Source organism: Rousettus aegyptiacus, unplaced genomic scaffold, assembly GCF_014176215.1.
Source record: "Rousettus aegyptiacus isolate mRouAeg1 unplaced genomic scaffold, mRouAeg1.p scaffold_m13_p_12, whole genome shotgun sequence".
Taxonomy (NCBI): domain Eukaryota; kingdom Metazoa; phylum Chordata; class Mammalia; order Chiroptera; family Pteropodidae; genus Rousettus; species Rousettus aegyptiacus.
The window spans coordinates 49,093,424-49,109,249 of NW_023416287.1; the positions used below are offsets into that span (position 1 = coordinate 49,093,424).

Here is a 15,826-nt window from a genome sequence, read left to right on the forward strand (position 1 = left end):
TAGCTCAGCGAATTATATTATGGTGTTGGACAGCAGGAGGGAGTGATGATTTGTGGGGTTTACACCACCTTTGACAATGGCTGTTTCTTGGAGATAGATTACTCACCCCTGTGCAAAGGAAGAGAATTGACCTCAATTAAGAAACCACAAGTTAGACAGCAGGATACTCCTCCAGCAATTTATGAAGGGTGGGATATTAATTCCACTTGGGAGTTAATGTAAATAAGCAGTACCTCTAAGACATTCGGCTGCCTGTAAAAGCCATCAACCATAGTTAATTATCTTTGTGCTCATAAGCCTGGACTCTGGTTTCAAATGCATTATTTTTTGAAACATAATACTGTAAATCTACTTAGATTTATACAGATAGATAATTTCCATTTTCATTTTTACAAAATAGCCAACAAATTTTACAATTGACCAGAAAGACTAAATTAGCCTAATCAACAAGAACAAAAAAGGAATTCCCCTTTTTTATTTCTTTCTCTAATAGAGTTATAACTAATAAAAGGCATTACATGTGAATTAAAAAAAAAAAACCATGGTCCTGGAAGGACACATTGACATACTTCATAAGTAAATGTCTATCTTTGAGGGCAGTTTCTGTAATTATTCAGTAGGGAAGTTGGCTACTTTTATTTCATGGGACTTAATTTGTAAATTTAGAGATTATGTCTATAATACGTAAGAGCTGGTCAATAAAGTTAATTCCAAAAAAATTTCTCAATTACCTAATAAATAGACTAAATTAGTTTTACTTAACCTGTTATTTAGAAATAGGATGGTACAGTCTGTGTTCTGGTTCTAAACACAGCCTGTAAAATCAGACAGGAAAGGGGGCCACCCTGTGTCACAAGTTTTACTCATTTGACAGATATTTTTCCCTTTTGGTCTTTTTTTCATTGGAGATTGCCCCTAAGTTTGCCTGAGTTGATCATCCCTACCAAGTCCTCCCTCTTCCCCATGCAGAGTCCTGGTGAAATGAATCTAGGCTAGCTCCTGCCATGAAAACACCATCCAATGGCTGAATGTCCCCGCTATTTGCTGTGGATGTGAAAAAAAATGGCTGAATTGAAAGGAATAGAAATTTCCAGAAGGATTCAGGACTTGTGACGGACTTTAATCAGTTGCCAAAAGCCAACTAAAGGAAAAAACATCAGTGGCTAATTCATGGGAGGGCATGTCTGAGGGTGACTTACCTGGCAGCTGCAGCCCACATGAGGAAGAGCGTGATGTAGTTAAGCACCGCTGTGGTGGCTCACAGATAGAAATATCAAGAATAGAAAATATCACATATCTGCTTGATGAGAAATTCACTTTTGGCTGGGACTTGTCAATTAGAATCAGGTGTTGCTACCTATAATAGAAATCTCCCAAATAAAAAGTGGCTTTAAAAAGGTAGAAGTTCATTTTTCCTTTGGAGTTAGATAACCAGGGCTGGTTTGATAGCTTCAAGTCATTAGGGACCAGGGACTCAGTTCTCCTTGATCTTATGGCCCAAGATGGCTACTGGAGTTTAGAGATCATATTCATATTTCAGGCAACAATATTGTGGAAGGGGGAGCTTTCCCTTTTAAGAAAAGTTTCTGAAAGTCTCACTTAACACTTACTGCTGTATGTCATTAACCATATCTCACTGTAAGGGAGGCTGGGAAATGTAGTCTTTTAGCTGGGTGCATATTCACTTTCAGTGGCATTCTGATAAGTCAGATTTACCTCTTGATCTGACTCTTGAAAAAAAGAAAGAAAAAAATAAAGTCCTGATTGTAGCATTTGCCAATTTCTGTGGCATAAATATTAGCACCACAGCCATTTCCAAGCTGCTGAAGTTTAACAACTGGTTTAAAAAATTTCTGAAAGCCTAATAATTGCTTCTTGTGAGTCTGTATGAACAGGCTCTAGTAGACCATTGGACTACTAATAATATCAGAGTTTGGCTACTAAGGAAAAAGTGCAGTATGAGAGATAAGAAGAAAACCAGCAATCTTTTGCTATAGACCTCAAACAGAAAGTAACTCTTCTGACCAGAAGTAGGGTTAGAAATACCCATTCCATGATTCTAGTAGAAAAAGAATAGAACTCTAAATTTTGAAGAAAGCACAGCCTGGAGAAATGTTAACGTTTAAAGAGAGCTGCAGGGCTAAGACTATCCATCGTTGGTGCAAAAAGATGCCACAAACAAAACATATTGTAGTTAATCACTGGGGAATGATTGTAAAGACTTAAAGTTATAATGATGAAGAGATACCCCAAGGTGAAATAATATAAAAGCAGGCAACTGGAAATTTCTGAAGACGACTAGAAGAAATAGGGTAATCCATTTTGTTTAATGATGTATTTTCACTTTCTGGGGCTTGTGGACATCTCTCTTCTGCTCATTGTTTCATTTGTGGTATATAGCCCAATCCTTGGCACATTTATTCATTCAACGAACATTTATTGTGCCTACCATGTGGCAATCACTGTTCTACATGCCGAGGAATTGGCAGTGAATGAAACTGACAAAAATCTTGTTCTATTGGAGCTAGTTGTGTGGAATAAACACAATAATTTATATGGTGATAAATGCTATGGGGAAAATAAGGCAGGGAAGGAGAATTGGGAGGGTTATAGGTGCTCAATAATTTCAAAAAACATTTGAAACTAAATGGTGTTTTAGGTTGGGATTCCTAGAAGCAGTTGCTGAGATGAGAATGTCTCATCTCAAGTGCAAGTGATTTATCAGGAAAGTGCTCTGAGGAGATACTCCTGGTGAGAGAGTAGGGTGAGCAAGCAGGAGAGGAGTAAAAGCCATGTGCAAGTGTAATTGCAGCAAGTTTCAGGGTGGGCAGCTTTAGCTCCGTCAGCAGGGCAAGGGAGCTGGACTTCAGTTATTAGCTAAGCTGTCAAGCAGGATGGAAAGCCCCAGACACTACTACCTTGAGTAACCAAGGGAAGTCCTTTGAGAAAGAGCTGTCAGTCTGGGCGTCCTGAAGCCGGGAAAGAGGAGTCTGAGGAGCTGTTCTGAAGACAATGTCTGCCACAGTCCATCCCTTGAGCTGCCAAGATCTACTCTATCTCACATTAAGTTGTCTCTACCCCCTCTCAGTTTCTTTAGTCTAGTGTTTGATCACAGCAAGAAGAGGGTTATACATCCTGGTGCCGCAGTGGTCACAAGGGCATAAATAATATCCTCTCTGCAAACACTTCTACTGGTTTAGGTGGATTCCTTGAGTGGGTGGGGGTGCTCACCAACAGTGTTTCCTGCAAATGGAATTAAAGAACCCATTCAGGTATTGTTTGATATAAAGTACTTGGAATATTTGGATTTTGTCTGAACATTAGAGTCAGGATTCTGGCATCCAGAGTGAACATAACAAGCAAAGGGGGTATGTCTACTTTCCACAGTGTTATTCACCAAGGCCTATTTATGTCTGTTCTACTCCAGGTTACAAAAGGCAAATGTTCCAGATTTTTTGGAATAGTACAGATTTCAGCCCCACTTTTAAAATCCCAACATTTTAGCTTCTACATATTATATTTTATTGTAGTCACCCCTCACTCAGAGAAAGACCACAAAAAACCTTTGCACATCATTGCCCCACCAGTGTAGGTCATTGCTATAGCTAGTAGCATCTGATTGCAGTGAACCGGGGCTTGGAGAATGGATTGGAAAGGGGCAGGACTGAAGGTAGGGGTACCAATTAGAAGGCTGTTGTGGCTTTCCAGGCCAGGAAAGACGGTGGCCTGAACAAGGAGAATGACAGTGGAGACAGAGAAAAGGTGAAAGCTGTGTGATAGGTATGCGGTGGAGTGGGTAGGACCTGGTAATTGATCGATTGGATGTGGGGAAGGAAATTAGTGTGGAGGCTGATGCCTGGGTTTCTGCCCTGAGCCAGGTGGATGATGATGTCTTTCCCACTGGAGGAAGAATCGGAAGCAAGAAGGAAGACAAGAGACTTTTAAGTGAAGAGCTAGCAAACCAAACGATGCATTCCTCCACTCATTTGACGAATATTTATGAGTGGTTACTGCATGCCAGGCACTGTTTAAAGTGAGGGCACCTGGAGAAGTGTGATTCCAAGACTGGGGAAATATGGGAGGAAGAATTGTATCCGCGACTTAGGAGTCTAGAACAAATTCTGATTAATACATATAATAGCTTTAATTGAAAGAAGAGTAGTGTGGCCATGTCAAAAACATTCTTACAGCACTGTTTAACAAACATATCAAGGAAAAAACAAGTCTATCACATCATGACAGCCTTTGGCAAATGTCGATGAGTGAAGAAAAAGAAAAGTAATTTTAAACACCTCTGATTTCAATCAAGTTGCTCAACAGCCCTGGCAAATTCGGTGATGGAGGCAAAGGATCCATCAGCGGCCAGCGAGAACTGGCATCCACCAGGTGCGTGTCAAGGCCGGGCTCCTCCGCCGCAGGCTGCTTCCACAGCCACCCACGACGCCTGTGTTCTGAGTGTCCTCTATCTCCTCAGTGAGAAAGCGTGGTTTGGGGCTTTGGAGGGTGTGGCCGTGGATGGAGAAAAATCGTTATTACTAAAAGTCAAGGATTCAGCTTCAGCTATCTCTTGTGTGCTTTGGATTGCAAAGCTGGGCGCCTCCCGGACACCTCCCGCTCGTGAGCGCTCTGCAACTACCAACTGCACTTGTCTTCTCACCGGGGTTCCAGACGTGTCTTTTCACAAAGCTGTGTCTTTGAGGCAATGTTCAATGATGACATTTTCCACTCTTGGATCCTAAGTTTCATAAAGAGGGTCTCTGGCCACGGAAAGATCTGAGCTCATCACCCTGACATGGCTTCGGAGTGCGCCGACTTCACACAGATCTGCAGTTTCCCTGGTTCAGGGAAATCTACAAAACAGGAGGTTTCATTTTAGCTTTGGTGGGATTACTCTGGCACTTTAGGACTTGAACTTTATGCAGCTCGCTTAAATTTCAGCAGAGCCCACACTCCTCTTTTGAGCGAGAAGGTGATCCTTTCTGTGAATGGTGCGGATGGATGCGTGCAGTTAAGTGCAGTCCTGGAGGACAGGAAACAGAACTGTGCTCTGTCGTACATAGCCACGGCTTTGTCGGAAATGGAGTGAAAGTACCGGCCTTACCTAAAGACCTTGCCCTCATATGTGCACGGGTTAAGAAAATACCGCCTTTTCTTTCCTTGGGAAATTTCCGTGGTAGTGAACTTGTTACCTCCTCAGTCCTGAGGATGGTTAAGGGCTGCCCACACTTAAACAGAAGGGGCTTGCTTGTGCCTGCTTTGTTCTCTGCAAGGATCACACTTACTTTAATTTTAGGTGGGGATTTGCTTTTCTCCATACTGTATATTTGTTTCATTGTCACGGTTTTAAGGGGCCCGCTTCCCAAGCCTATAATATCAGTGACACGTATGTCCAGGTCAGAGGGGATGGCAAGCTGCATGTTACCTGGGGAAGCAAGACTGGGGAAAATTTTTATGGGATCTTTCAGAATGGAGTCAATCTAAAAAGAAACACTGACAAATAAATTTATATTTCATTTCCATATTATAGCAAGTAGGAGATAATCACAAAATGTAAACCGTTGGAAAATTTCATGAGATGCCAAAATTGAATAACATAGTAACAAGATTATTCAAGTCCTCCTCTGCTGTATTTCTTTTAGTGAGTACTAACAGGTGAGTACTGGAAATAGCATTCTTTATAAAGAGCATAAGGGTTCCAGAGTACGCATTCCAAGAATGGGTGTTCTTAGCTGAACAATCATAGTGCCTTACACTGCAGAGCTAAAGCTTGTTGCAGCTGATGCCACTCTCATATCTGCGATCTTCATGGACCCTCTACTACCTCTTGAAGACGTCAGGGAAACTATTACCATCTCCATTGTATAGATGAAAATCAAGGATCAGATGGCTGGTGTGTAAATCAAATGACACACTCAAAATGGGTAATTAGAAGAGAGTTTAATAAAGGGACTATTTTTAAATGTATGGGCGGGGTAAGGGGAAAACAAGTCTGGGAACTGCTACCCTCCTTCAATCTGAAGATGCAAAAGAAAGCAGTTAGCAGAACCCAGAGCAGGTAGCTTTAGGTGAGGGCTGCCTATAGGGGCTTTGGGTAGAAGGACTCAGCCAATAACAGCAATTTTTTCAGGAATATATACTCCAGCCTCCTTTTCCTTGGCCCTCTGATATATTGTGGCCTCCCTTTTTTGGCTGAAACTAATAGGAAGTTAGACAAGAGAGTCTGGTTGATGCTGGCCTCTAAGGTCAGCACCTGAGGCACAGAGCAGGGCAGAGAAGGTGCCAGTGGGGCTGGAATGAAAGATATCCTGCAGAGATGGTTAAGTGATTTGCTTGAGACAAAGATAGGAAGGAGCAGACACAAGATAAAAACTTAGGTCTAACACTTAGTTAAATGTCTTTCTATTACAGCTTCTGGAGGAGTAAATAAGAGTTAATGAGTATGAATGTGGCGGCACAGATTTCTCTTGCTATATTCTTTGTGAAGATGAAAATTACAGTGCATCGGTAAGGCTGTGATTTTAGGAGTATCTTGACATGGTCATTTAAACCTCAGGAATTCTAAATGGAAAATGGCTTTAAGCAAGTGATAAAATGGATGAGCATATGTAACACAATAAGCTACTGGCCCATCATCTCACACGCTTTCCTTTTTAGGCTTCCATTAAGGAATTAAAATTTCAGAATTTTTAAAAGGAACTTTAACTGTATGTGTCATGTATGGACAATGGAGGTAATACTCTCTTATCTGGCTTACATCTGAAGAATACAGACTGAGTCAGATCCTTACATCTTTCTGAGCATATAAGAACTTAATAAGATCAAGGTGGGCTGCTGCAATTCTCACCTCAATGTAAACACGAAGGAGCATTTACTCTAAAGTAAGATGTTGGGAATCTTACTAAATTTGATTGACTCCTGAAAACTGAAGTTGAGGCCCATTCTTTTTCAAGAGATTCCTATATGTGTTCATGTTCTACAAATGACTTTTTGTGCAATTGTTATGCCCAGCTCAAGAGTGTTCACCACCAGTGATTTTTAGGAGTATCTTGTCATGGTCTTTTAAACTCCTAGAGAACATAAGTTGAGAAGTGAGAATTTCCTTAATAAAACTCAAAGAGTATCAACTTAGACACAAAATTCACTTGAGAGAAGTACGGGAAACAAAGAAATATGGGCTGTTGCAGACTAGATTCATGGTTTTTGGGAGATGGTTGAGCCACTGGAAACAAACAGACAATATGAACACCAGGTAGAAGAGAAACTAAGACCAGTTCGGGGAGACCAAAATTTCCAGGAAGGGACAGTGAGGCCTGATGTGACACTTCAGGAGAGTTATTTGAATAATTAAGACTATTTTTATCTGTAAAATAAAAAAAATAGCTTTTTGGCCTATCTCATTGGTATTTATGAAGATCAAATGAGACCAGAGATGTGAGAATGTTATACAAATTGTTTTCAGCTAAAAAAAAACTAGGGAATTATTTTGCTCAACTCATTTTCAATATACACTGAAAATCTGAAATCTCTAAATACCCAAGTGTTTATTAGTATGGGTGCAGTTCCAACGGTACCCTCAATAAAAGTTTTTCTTTGATCATATATGGCTTACAAATATTTTTTGGTGTTTAAGGCATAGTTCTTCTTCTTAAATCTAAGATAAGCAGAGACTTATTGACCAGTCTTTGGGTGCCATGTTGGGAACCAGGACAGAGGCCCAGACTTCAGTTCTAGAAGAGAAAGGAATGAGGAGCCAGAGTGTCCTGGCCTGGTTGTTTACCCCCAGAAGAGGTATGACCTGGACCTCTGGAAAGAACTCTAGAGCCATCTGGTTGGGTGCAGAGTGAGGATTCTGGATGGAGGACACAGCAGCCTCCACAGTAGATGCGGCTAAGCAGATTGAGCCCTAGGCATGGCTCCAATCCGGCAGACTGTTGACACCCAGCCTTTCAGCTGCCTTTCCAGCTACAGCCTGCCCTGATTCCTGAACCAGTCCCAGCAGATCTATTGCTCTTGGAACTATCCCCCAACTGTAGACTGAGAGCCACATTGACCCTTCCTTCACCAGACAATCTTTGCTTAAAGTCTATGTGTGCCCCAGCCTGCCTGGATCTTGGCCACTGACAAAGAACCTCATTCCATTTGTTCTTTTAGCTTCATCTTTAATTTGAGGAATAGCAACTCTTTCAGAGAGAGCGTCCCTGAGATTAGCCTGTGGAAGGGCTCAGTTCCAACTCTTCCCATCCCTTCTTACAACCACCCTTCTCATTTCACTTGCTGGCCTAAACCCTCTAAAGCTCTCAGACACTGACTGGCTCACCCTGTTCATCCACATTTTTGCTTTGCCCTCAGGGGGAATTGGAGGTTTGAGCATTTGGAGGGAGTGAGAAGGGGGTGGTGGGAGGGTAGGGGCAGGGCTTTGCATCCACCTCCCTAAGGAATCAGGAGAGGGCAGCAGCTCAAGGAGGGGGAGCAGGGTGGAGGCCTGCCTTTGGCCAGAGGAGTTTCAACTGACACACTGTGAGAACAAACTCTGTCCTGAAATGTGGTTTTGTAGCTTTTAATGTGAGCTCTTTGATGCTCTCTCATACCATGCCAATAATTTAATACAAGATTTAAATAGCTTTTAAAATGCCTTGGTATGCTTTATCTGTCAATGTCATTAATCTAGCATCATAGTTGAAATAATAAATATTATTTATTCTTAACACAAATTATTGTAGCTATATGACGTAAGAGTCTGAAGCTGGAGAAACTGTTCAGCAAGAGTAGTTTAGGAGGAAGAAATGAAATTCAATTTTAGATCTCTCCCCGCCCCTCCTCACCGCCCCCCCCCCCCCCGCCCCGCCACTGCCAGCTCAGAGATGCTTCTGGAGTCAGTGGTGCATGAAAAGCAGCCGAACACAGGTGAACCCTCACCCTGAGGTCTCCTTGGAATCGTGGTGCCATGGATGAGCCACTCCTACTCTACTCATCACCGCTCATCACACCCAAAAGATGGAGCAGAATGAGGACGGAAAATGGACATGAGATGTTGAGACTTGGTGGAGTGAGGATTAGGGGGCGTGTGGTATCACAGTTAGTTCGAATACAGCTAATAAACAAAGACATAACAAATTTAAGTAAGGCTTCCACTGGAGGCTCCACAATTGAAGACACTAACAGTCTTGACCTGCCATGAAGCCGAATTTGTTTTTTTATCAACATTGCTTCCTGGAAGGGATATTCCAGTAAGCTAAATATTAAGCCTGCTACAAATTCATGCCTAATACAAGATTTCTTTTCTGCAAAGGAAAATAAAACCATTTAGTCCATGAGTAGATAGAAAAGTGAATTGGAGTTTGGCGTTCACATGAAATACAAATAAAGTCATAAAATTAATGTGCGGTGAGAGACTGACCTTTATGACAGCATTTAAGAAAATGCACCAATAATAAATGTGCTCAAAGGATAAATATTTTTTTTCTGCCTAAAACCCATCTGGCTGTCACCTTGAAATGAATATTTATTAAGGGAATAAAATAAAAGCATTTTAAATCCACTATAGGAATGTATTTAAATATATATGATGACAAAAATATAATAATAGATGATGAGATGGACCAGATTTTTAAAATACTAGAATAAATCACATTCTTCAAGAAGAATGTGTTAGGAATATGTGTTTGGCATTTAATGCACAGTATTCTTCAATCAAGATGTGAAGTCAGTGAAGTAAGAGATGACCAATTTATGGAAATGGGAGCTCCGCAGCTATTTCTGAAGAACCTCAATTTATCAATTATCCAGATGCCCAGGTTAGAAGTTCTTGATGCAGACACCCGTGCATCTTAGCATCTTAGAAATCTCTTCCCTTGACTCTCTTTCAAACCAAAATTAAGGACAATTTTTCTCTTTTCCCTAGCACCATGGGTAACTCTGCTGTGGAGATGAGGACCACATTCTAGAAGTAGGAAGGGCTTTTGTGGGTTACATGCTCCTGGGCAACCAGATTGAGTGGACCAAATCAGCCACAGTTTCAAATGGAGCTGTAATCGACTGGAATTTCCCTGCAGAAAACTAGTAGAAAAAAATGTTCAATAAGAGCTGTTTATGAGTATGTGTTGGTGATTTTTAAAACAGCTCTCTCCCTAACCTGCTAAATTCCAAGCACCAACCAGGACCTGCTGCTTCTCCCTCAGAATCATCCCTTCTTTATAACCCCCTGCACCTTAATTTATGCCTTAGCCTCTCTCCCTTCCGCTATGAAATAGTGTCCGTGCCTTTAGTCTCATCCCCTTCCCAAAGACTGCCACAAATTGCATGTCCAATGTTTGAAACTTCCAGTAGTTTTTTGTAACTCGCTAAGATCAAAAAAGCTCTGATTACCTGGCCCCATTCCCCTCTGCGACTTTGTCTCCATGGCTCTTCAGGCACCAGGTCCCACCCTGACAAAAGCCCAGCAGTTCCCTCTGAAACATGCCTTCCGACCCTCCCTCCTTGCCTAGAACATGCTCTCCTGAGATTGTCAGAAATCTCAGAGGCTAAATGAAATACTGTCCTCTCCGGGAGGACTTCTCTCTGCCCAGCAATCACATTTCTCTGTGCTTGCACATTGATATTCTCAAATGCTATTTAGCTTTTGTCATTGAAACCTTTAGAGTTTCTAAGAATCCCAGTTTTGGAATACAAACCCATGGTCTGAAGAGTACAGTGTTGAGACTGCTGTCCTGGAGAGTCTGAGGGACATTAGCACCCATGACTGTGGCCACATGTAGGTTTATCTGGGAGCTCTGGAAGGCAGAAAGATAGCACCTGGCCCTACGGTCATGACACTGTAGCTGTTCATGAAAAGCTGGCCGTGTTAAACCGGTCTCGAAGGACTGATTTTAAAACGAAATATTATAGGTAAATATATTCCCCTCCTTCCTTAAAAGGGGATAGAAAGAGAGAGGAGAGAGGGAAGATGGGAGAGAGGAGAGGGAAGAGGGGAGAGATAGCCTCTGGGTGTAGCTATAACCATTATACTGTCAACATTTTGGTTACATGAGCCAGTGAGTTTTCCCTACCTGCCTTTTTTTCTTTTTTGCCAGTTCTGTTCATTTGTATAGAAAGAAAAAGTGGTTTATAAACCTTTTTCTCTAATTTTTAAATTTCATGTAATGATGGTACATTGCGTCATTAGAGTATTAAGGATATCAAATGAATAATCATCAGGTAGTCCTCTCACTAAAGGGAGAAATTAATTTAAATAATAAGTACTTTTAAAAATAAAACAGACATCCATTTAAGTAACACACATGTTAACATTTTGTCATATTCACTTCAGATCATTATTTTTTTTAAGACATGAAACATTATACTTAAATATATTTCCCTCTTTCCCCAGAAGGTGTTTCTTCAGGTGAATTTCCTTTCTATATAAACTATTTTCAATTGGTTCTCTGTCACTTGAAAAGAGTTTTTAGTAATAAGTATGTCTCTCTTCCCACTTAGGACAGACATCTCCAGAGTTGACAACTGTTTGTATCTCCTCTGGTTGCATCTGACAAGTTGTTGGCACACAACAAATATTCGATAAAGAGCAATAACTGTTGTTTAATTATATGCCAAGTCACATGGTCAAAACAATGAAATACTGGTAGTTCTTCAAAAATAAAACCCAACCAAGTATTTCCAGAGGAAAGGTAAAAATGCCTATTTTAATAGCAGGAGACTTTTTTTTTTGGTATGTTTGTTTCTTTGATTTTCATGGGAGGCTCATTTTTCTATTTGATTTTTTAAGAGCAAAAAGTAGTGTTTATCCCACCAAAAGCACATGCAGAAAAAGAAAAAATACATAAATTGGACTTTATCAAAATTAAAAATTTTGTGCATCAAATGATACTATCAACAAAATAAAAAGGCAAATCACAGAACGAGAGAAATATTTGCTAATCATAATTCTAACAAGAGATTACTATCCAGTATATATTAATAACTCCTACAATTCAATAACAAAAACCAAACCCAATTTAAAAGAATACATATTGTTTAATGCAAAGAACTTGAATGTATACTTCTCCAAAAAAGATATGCAATGGCCAGCATGCACATGAAAAGATGCTCAACATCACTAATCTTTAGGGAGATAGAAATCAAAACCACAATGAGATACCACTTCATGCCCATTAAGATAGCTATTATGAAAAACAAAAACAAAAACCTAAAAGAAGTACCAAATATTGGTTGTTGGTGAAGATGTGTAGAAATTGGAACTCTTGTGCATTATTGGTAGGAATGTAAAATGGCACAGCTGCTGTGAAACAGTATGATAGTTCCTCAAAAAGTTAAGAATAAAATTACCATATGACCCAGCATTTCTACTTTTAGGTATATACTCAAAAGACCTGAAAGTAAGGACTTGAACAGATATTTGTATACCAATGTTCATATCAGTATTATTCACAACAGTTGAGAGGTGAGAGCAACCTAAGAGTTTATCAATAGATGAATGGATAAAATGTGGCATATCCATGCAGTGGAATATTATTCAGTCTTAAAAAATGGAATTCTGACACTCCAGTATGGGTAAACCTTGAAGACATTATGGTAAGGGACTAACTAGCAAGATACAAAATAACAAATATTGTATGATTCACTTATATGAGGTACCTAGAGTAGTCATATTCATGGAGACAAAGTAGAATGGTGTTTACCAGGGGCATGGGGGAGAGAGAAACAGAGAGTGTTTGATAGGTACAAAGTTTCTGCTTGGGAAAAGTTCTAGAGAAGGACGGTGATGATGGCTGCACAACATTGTGAATATGCTTAATGCCACTGAAATGTACCTTTTAAAATGGTAAATGGTAATTCGTATTTTACCAAAACAGCAACAGAAAAGCAACGATTCTCAAGGCAAATATGTAGAGACAGATAGTAGATTAGCAGTTACCGGGACAGTGAGTGGGAATGGGATTAACAATCAATGGGCAGGAAGATTCGTTGAGTAATGAAAATGTTCTAAACTGAGTTATGGTGATGATTATACAACTTGACAAAATTTCTAAAAATCATTGAATTGTAAACTTGAAATGGGTAAATTATATGATAATTCAATAAGATTGTAAGAAAACCAGCAATATTTCTAGAAATATTTCTCATAAAAATCCTAATTCTACAAAGTGTTAATAGTTCTTCAAAAAAGATTTCTATGTTCAGCTGTGTTTAGGAAAGCATTTCCTGTTGAGAGGCTTACAAGGCACCTGAGAACGGGGAGGTCTGGGAAGGCATTAGGGAAAGAAACCCACTTAGCCTAACCTGCCCAGAATGTCCTATGTGCATTTCACGTGCACCCTCTTCCTCCTTCCACAGCACACTTATTTACACCCCTCTGACTAATATTCTGTAGAACGCGCTTTAGCAAATGCTAATAGAAATTTTAGTAGAAATCACTCAATTTGCAGGCAGCTGCTTAGGATGATTCTAATTGTTTTGTCTGGGTCCCTAAAGTCGTTTTTTGGCATTGCCATCTGTGTAACCAGAGAAAAATTTTCAGCTCAGCAAGTGTGAAGAACAAAGATTGCTGAACACTCCACCAGATTGTGTCTGCCTGTTCCACCAAAGGACATCTTGGACATCTGTGAGTCACCCCGACTTCCTCCACAGGGCAAAGAAAGGAAGAGGAAAGACACTTAGCTTTGGGGTTCCCCTAGGCATGGAGTAGTATTTGTTTCTCTTTAAGTACCATTCAGTTCTTGTCAGAATATACACCCTTTTCTTGATAGGCTCGTTGATGACAGACTGTGGTAAAATCCTACGTAGAAACTTTTAAGGGGTCTTGTAAAGCTAACTAAGAAGAACATTTATTAAGCACCTGCTGCATGCCTGACACACTATCTCTATGTCTTATTTAATTCTCTCTGCAGCGCCTGTGGCAGGTACTACTTTGCTACTTTGCAGGTGGGTTAAAAATGCACTTGTCACCTTGGGTCACACAGCCAGGCCAAGATTCAAATCTAGCCTGCGTTTTTTTCCCCATGATATCACACGCTGAAACTCGGGTCAAATGAAAGTCCGAGATGATAGAAAAAGTAAAAAAGGCTGTATTAAGCTTTCTTCCTCAGCACTGCCTAGGGAGGTGGCAGCCACCTCCTATTCGGCAACGTGGCTGTCCTCAGACCCCTCGTGAAGTCTAGGTCATCAAAAAGAAGGACCAAAAAGTTCATCCAGCACCAGTCAGACTGATAGGTCAAAAGTAAATGTAACTGGCAGAAACCCAGAGACATTGACAATAGAGTGAGCAGAAGATTCAAGGGCCATAACTCGATGCCCAACACTGGCTATGAGAGTAACAAGAAAATGAAGCATATGCTTCCCAGTGGCTTTCAGAAGTTCCTAGTCCACAAAGTCAAGGAGCTATAAGTGCTGCAGATCTGCGACAAATCTTACTGTGCTGAGATTGCTCATAACATCTCAAAGAGCTGCAAAGCCTGTGTGGAAAGAGCAGCCCAGCTGGCCATCAGAGTCACCAACCTCAATGCCAGGCTGTGCAGCGAAGAAAATGGATAGATAGCTTGTGTGCACATTGTATTTGTGTTAATTAAACAGTAAAACTCTACCAAGAAAAAAAAAAGCTGTATCGACAGGGCATAATTTGGCAGATGATCCTGGGTAATGATATCACTCAAACGCGCGCGCGCACACACACGGAGTTAAGGTTGTGATTAGGTCAGTAGCCTGGGACACAATGAGATAGGAGAAGGACAGCAGAGTGTAAGCCTGCAGCTGGTGTCCCGAGGAAGGCCATTTCGGGGAGGGGCCCACGCAAGTGCACCTGAGCCAGCAGAAGTCCCAGAGTAAGTCTGGACACAGGCAGGAAGGGCTACTGAGAAGCCACAGGTCCTTATCTCCCTTATCTCCTGAGCTCAGGAACTCAGAGGCTGTAATTTCCAGGAGATATGAGAATGCCCAGAACAGAAAGCAGCTCAGACCTACGTCAGTGTGTAAATAGGCCAGCTGCTCTTTCAGCCAAAGCAGGGAAGGGGTGGGGTTTCCTCCTTTGTCCCTCTGGCCAGTCCAGTGGCCTTGCTGCCCTGTTGAGGCAGGAGGTCAGTCACTGCCTGCCCTCCCTCCAGGAGACTATTTGCAAGGTCATCTTCAAACCTGAGGACAAATGGACTTCCTCGGCTCCTGGCTGGTTGAGGTTACTGGGCTTGGAACTGCAACTGCTCTGGCCAGCCCCTGTGAAAGCACTGGGTTAGAGCTGGGTCCATGCTGACCTTCCCAGATGGTCATGCTGTTAGCATCACTGTCTTATAATGCTCTGTAAATAATGAAGCCACTTAGCAGATCACATAGGCTGCCTCATTTAATGAAAGCATCCAAATACCTCTGAAGTAGGTGCCATTGCTTCATTTTATGGAAGCAGAGACTGGGAACACACAGAGGTAAGGCAACATGTTTGAGTCTCAGAGTTATAAATGCACTAGTGAGCCCAGGTCTCTGCATGCAGAACCCGTGCTCTCCATCACTTATAGAAAGGGCTAAAGTCACGTGTTTTACTTCATCATGACGTTGACACAAGATCAAAGTACCGAAATCCTAAATCAATTCTTGTCCCTGTCCTGAGCACTGCCATCTGGCTGTCTGCTTCTGCACTAGTCTTTATCACAGTGGGCTCTCAGCTGCCTTCCTTGCATGAGATTCAGTGAACTCTTGCTGGCTCATCCAGTTCTGTAGCTGCAGCCACATTTCACCTGCCCAAAGCCCAGAGGTCATGCTGGCACATAGTAGCTGCTTAATAAATACTTGTTAAATGTAACGTGCTCCTCAAAAGCATCCAAACAAATAGACTGGAAGAGGTTCTAAC

General features: G+C 41.2%; 1 pseudogene; it reads left to right on the forward strand.

Annotated features, from left to right (window-relative positions):
- Window positions 1-4,337: 4,337 nt before the first annotated feature.
- On the forward strand, window positions 4,338-14,526 carry LOC107498168 (annotated as a pseudogene).
- Window positions 14,527-15,826: the final 1,300 nt, after the last annotated feature.